Source organism: Elaeis guineensis, chromosome 6 (assembly GCF_000442705.2).
Source record: "Elaeis guineensis isolate ETL-2024a chromosome 6, EG11, whole genome shotgun sequence".
In the NCBI taxonomy this organism is placed as follows: Eukaryota; Viridiplantae; Streptophyta; class Magnoliopsida; order Arecales; family Arecaceae; genus Elaeis; species Elaeis guineensis.
This window is the reverse complement of record NC_025998.2, coordinates 6,132,592-6,137,800: the sequence shown is the minus strand read 5'-3', so window position 1 is coordinate 6,137,800 and position 5,209 is coordinate 6,132,592. Positions and strand designations below refer to the sequence as shown.

Here is a 5,209-nt window from a genome sequence, read left to right as displayed (position 1 = left end):
GTGGTGATTGTACATGTTTATTGTATTGTACAGGTGTGATATGATTTCGTACAGGAATGTATTGTATTATTTTTTTTTAAAATAATATTTATATTTTTTTTTCCTCTTAAAACCTTTAACGACGCTTATTAGCGTCGTTAAATTTGTCTTTTGCGACGCTTTAAAGCGTCGTAAAGATTTACATTAACGACGCTTATAAGCGTCGTTAATGTAAATATTTACGACGCTTTAAAGCGTCGTAAAGATTTTCATTAACGACGCTTTAAAGCGTCGTTAAGACAAATTTAACAACGCTTTAAAGCGTCGTTAATGTAAATCTTTACGACGCTTTAAAGCGTCGTTAAAAAATAACGACGTTTTTAAAAAGCATCGGCGCTATTCGTCCCCACTCTTACATAGTCGACGCTTTGCCGACGCTTTTCGAAGCGTCGTAAAGCCAAATAGCGACGCTTTAAAGCATCGTTAATGATCATTAATAGCGTCGTTAATGCCTATTTTTTCTGTAGTGCATTAAACATAACGGGAGAGAGAAAGAGACAAACCCAACTGATGATAGGCCTGGTGTTTCACACGAAGGGGACGTCTTGGGGTCCTTTGCCGGCGACGGTGCAGCCGACGGAGACGCAGGTGCCGAGGATCTCCTCGACGGTGCCGGCGAGGCCCTTGGCCATGGATCTCGGGCGCATCACACAGGCGATCTTGATGACATCATCGGGTGAGTGCTTGATGTTCTTGGTCTTCTTGCGGTCGCGCTCCGGCTCCTTGAGGGCCTTCGTAAACCACCAGGGCGGTGGCCGAGGGCACCACGTCACCTTGCCCTGGTGGTCCTGGACGGCGAGCTTGACGCTGACGGGGAGGCCCTTCCACTACCTGGCCGTCGCCTAGGCGATGTCCTCTCCGACCTTGGGGGACAGACCCAGGGAACCGATCTTGGGTTCCAGGGAGATCGCCGCCCCGACCTTGCCGCCGATCAAGCGGACGTAAACGTCGACGACCTGGGAGAGATCAATCTTGCGCGGCATCGCGGCTAGGTTTGGGGTTTCGGCAAAGAAGAATCCGAGGGAAGAAGCGGGAAGGGCGGCGCTTGCCACGAGATGCGACGAGAAATGAGCAGAGCCAAAAGTCACCTTTTAAACAGAATGCGTACGGCGAGAAAGGAAAGAAGCACGAGATGGATGATGGTTCGATGAGTAACATTGAAGACATCGAACTCTGGACTCGAGACGGTTTTGAGAACTGTCAGTGCCCTAGCAACTAACAACCATAAAAAGTGCCAATTTAAGTACTCATTCACTCATTGAAACACCTGGATTAAATTATATTTTGAAAAAATAAATAAAAATTCTTCAAAAATTGAGAGTTTTCGTTTTTGAACCTTCAAAGTTCAAACTTACTTACCTTACTTAATTCAAAAATTCATCTATTTAATCTGTTTAACTTATTTCATTTTTAAATTTAATTTTAATGTTATATCCGAGGAATATCTGAGACGGACCATAGCTAGCACAAGATAAACTTTTAGGAGATGCTTGGTGTATTTCATGTGACATATTAACTAATGAAGATTTAATAAGCAACTTTGGGGATATTGAACTTTTGGAGTATATTTAATTAATTCGATGGTGTGTGGAAAGAATGTGGGGTTCAAGTCCAATTGGATTGCATTTAATGCCGTAGACTCTCAACACCTAGAGGAAAGGGGAGATAATATTTCATCTCATGGTCTCTGCTGTTAAGAGGTGGTGGGAAAGGAGAGAGGGGAATTCAGGAGAGTGGTGTGTTTTGGGAAGAAAAAAAAGAAAAGAAGGGACAAAAGAGATAATTATATCCTTTTAGATAGCAAGCATTGGGCGCAAGGTTAGCTTGGGACCATGTTGATTTATTTAACTAACTTTAAGGACTAAATTAAAACTTTTAAACTCAATGCATTCAAAGTGAAAAAAGGTTAAGGGGCTATTCAAATACTTCTCCTAAAAAAAAATTGTATATAAGGTGTAGTCCTACATATAGCAAGTTGTGAAAGAAAGAAGATCAATGCAAAGTTTAAGCTTTTAGGTTGAATTGGCCAATATGTGTATCAACCTTCTACAATTAATACCCTTGGTTCCTATAAAGATAAATCCTATAGTCTTTTAGCCCTTTAAACAAAGATTTATTTGGAATTCATCTAATTTTTTTCTTAATTAACTCCCTTGATAGGAAGGAGAACACTTGATCCACTTGACATGTATATTTTGAGAGCCTGTGTATTTAGTTCCATATCGATTATTCATTGAAAGATCTTAGATACTTATACATGATCAAGAAAACTAAATAACATATTCTGGCTAATCTTTTTGGATGAGATCTTGCGTTGTTACAAATGATATCAGAGTCGATCCAGTTTATAGTTTATATGGACTTAAAGGATACTGCAGCACGGCTTCATTGATACTGACCACAGGTCGATTAAGATGTTTATAAATGGATACATGGATTTCGATTCTTAGCCTGATGAGGATGCCAAGACTTAAATGGAGAGAGTATGTGAGAATCCATGCAGATGTATATTTAGTCCCACATCGGTTATTCGCTAAAATTTTGGATAGTTATACATGACTAAAAAATCCAAAATAACACATTCTGACTAGTTTTTTTGAGCAATGTCCTAGATTGTTACACATATATTATTGGCTTCCACAAAAGATAGTTTTGTCCTTGCTTCAAGCTGATCAACAAGGATGAAGCCTTCTACTAAAAAAGAAAATGCTATCAAGAGTCATTTAGCTGTGCTGGAGTATCTATTCCCCTGGTCAATTTATGATGGGATATTATGGGAGAAAGTAGTAGCTTCACTGGACACAACAAAGTTGGATGCTAATTTAAAGAATAACTTTCCTAAGATTGTTAAAGAGTTGTTATGAAAAAGGCATTGTAGGTCAGGAATAAAGCGAGAGCAGATTGAAAGGAAGAGGAAGAGGAGGCTTGAGTTACTATATCGGGGGTAGGCGACACCATGCAACTTTTGATTTCTCTTTTGTTTGTTTGGATTTAATGGATGTTGTGACCAATGAGAGGTGTGGGATAGGAGCGTGGCTGCCTAGCATTAGTTATTACATGGCCTCTTAGTAAGCTGGTCATCATATATTTTCTACTTGCAATCTATAGAATGATTCAAAAAGATCACTAAACTCAGATACAGATGACTTCAGCTACTATGGATAAGGCTAGGGATCTAGGAGTGAGATCCGTCATATCAGGAAGCTAAATCAAAGCTAAAATTTCAACACCATGAGTTATCATACGATGCTCGATTGAGATAATTTTTTTTTTCAAATCTAAAATAATTTTTTGATATCTATGAGATGACACTACCCTCCTAAGGAGGATTGCATCCTACTAATCAAACCAAATTCCATTATTTGGACTGAAATGGATCAATCAAACCAAAAGTTTTCTACTCAAAAAAGATTTTAAGCTGATATATCTCCCAATCCAAGAAAAATTTAGTGAAGTGATAGAGGGCAAAGTTATTATAGAAATCAAGATCTATCTCCTATAGAGTTTTTAGCTTTCTTGAGTTTGTTTCTATTACTTATCTTTATTTTAGAAAAGTGAGTCTTTTTTTTTTGATGCAATCGTGTGGTCACACTAGTCTAGTGCTAGTATAACCCAAAAGAAAAGTGAGTCCTATTTGAATTAGGGGGAAATATAACTCAAATTATGCAAGGGTGGAGCTATGTACCTTATTTTATAATCATTAATAAAAGAAAAGGGAACGTAAAATTTCTACTTTGTGTAAACTTTTTTATTTTAGTTTTTTTTGAGAGATTCGAGTTGAGTGAATTGAGAAAAATATTCCTTCTCAATCAAATCATAAAATCGTAGCAAAACAATCAACAAAACCCTATTTTTTCCCGATGGCTCAAGTGTCCATAAAGTAAATTCTTTGTAACCATTACATATAAATGACAATCTTCTTCTTCTTTAAGGGAAAATATAAATGGCAACATTATTCCATAATGAGAAAAAAAATTATCACGTTCCTACCACTATAAAATTTTCATTGCCTTTCTAAGAATTCAAACAAAAAGAAAATGCATGTGGGCACCTGCATGTGCATGTGAAAAGTTTACTGAGCCCACCAATACTGATTAGGCAACTCTACAATCAACTAAACCCAATGTTTTGTAACAAATTCCACAAGTTGCATAAGTCCCTCTTGCCATATGGCAAAAGGATTCTTCATGTGCATAAGAAGTCAAGCCTTTATATCAAGAATTTTTTTTGTTTGACTACCTCCTTTAGTTTTCCTTTCTAATGCATAGGTCAATGGAGGCAGCAAAGAATTCCTGAAAATGACTTTTTGATCTCTTCTAATCAATTAAAAATTAAAAAAAAAATTATAGGAATACTATCTCAATTTTATTCCGATTTCACTTACGCTCTTCTATACTTTAAAAAGAGTCAAACTGACTCTTCTAATTATCGATATGTTTCAATGTGGTTCAACTGTTTATTTTTTATTAAGATAATGATGTCATATGACCATCATATGATATCATATTTTATAAAATGATAAAAATATCCTTATTTCCACCTCTTCTCTCTCTCCTCCTCCTCTCCGATTGATCCTCTTCTCCATCACCGACATCTCTTTTTCTCCCTTTATTTTTCTCCTTCTCTTCCTCCTCATCCATTTCTTCTCTTCCATGGCAGCTCCCTCTATCTCCATCCATCTCTCATCTGTTACCCCTCTTCTCCTTTTTCCTTATCCACTTCTCTTTCTTCTCCTTCTCTTCCTCCAAGCTTGCCCATAAGTTTTTTCTCTCTACGGTGGCTTTTTCTATCTCTAATTATTTTTCATTGTTGACCCATCCATCTCCGTCCTCCACTTCTCATCCATTTTTTTCTTCTCATCTTTCTCTAAGCCGCCCATGAGCCATCCTTTCTCCCCTCCTCCCCTTCATCCTTACCCACTTCTCCTCCTCATCCTCTTCTTCCTCCAAACTGCCTATGAGCCATCCCCTCTCTTTGCTTCCCTTCTTCCTCATCCCTCCTCCTCCTCCTCCAAACTGCCCATGAGCCATCCCCTCTCTCCTCCAAGCCGCCTACGAGCCATCCCCTCTTCGCTCCTCCCCTTTCTCTTCACCCACTTCTTCTCTTCATCCTCTTCCTCCTCCAAGCTACTCATAAACCATCCCCTCTTCCCTCATCCCCTTCTCCCTCT

General features: G+C 38.4%; 1 pseudogene; it reads right to left on the bottom strand.

The window, feature by feature from the left end:
* Positions 1–547: 547 nt before the first annotated feature.
* On the bottom strand, positions 548–1,236 carry LOC105036295 (large ribosomal subunit protein uL11x-like; annotated as a pseudogene).
* Positions 1,237–5,209: the final 3,973 nt, after the last annotated feature.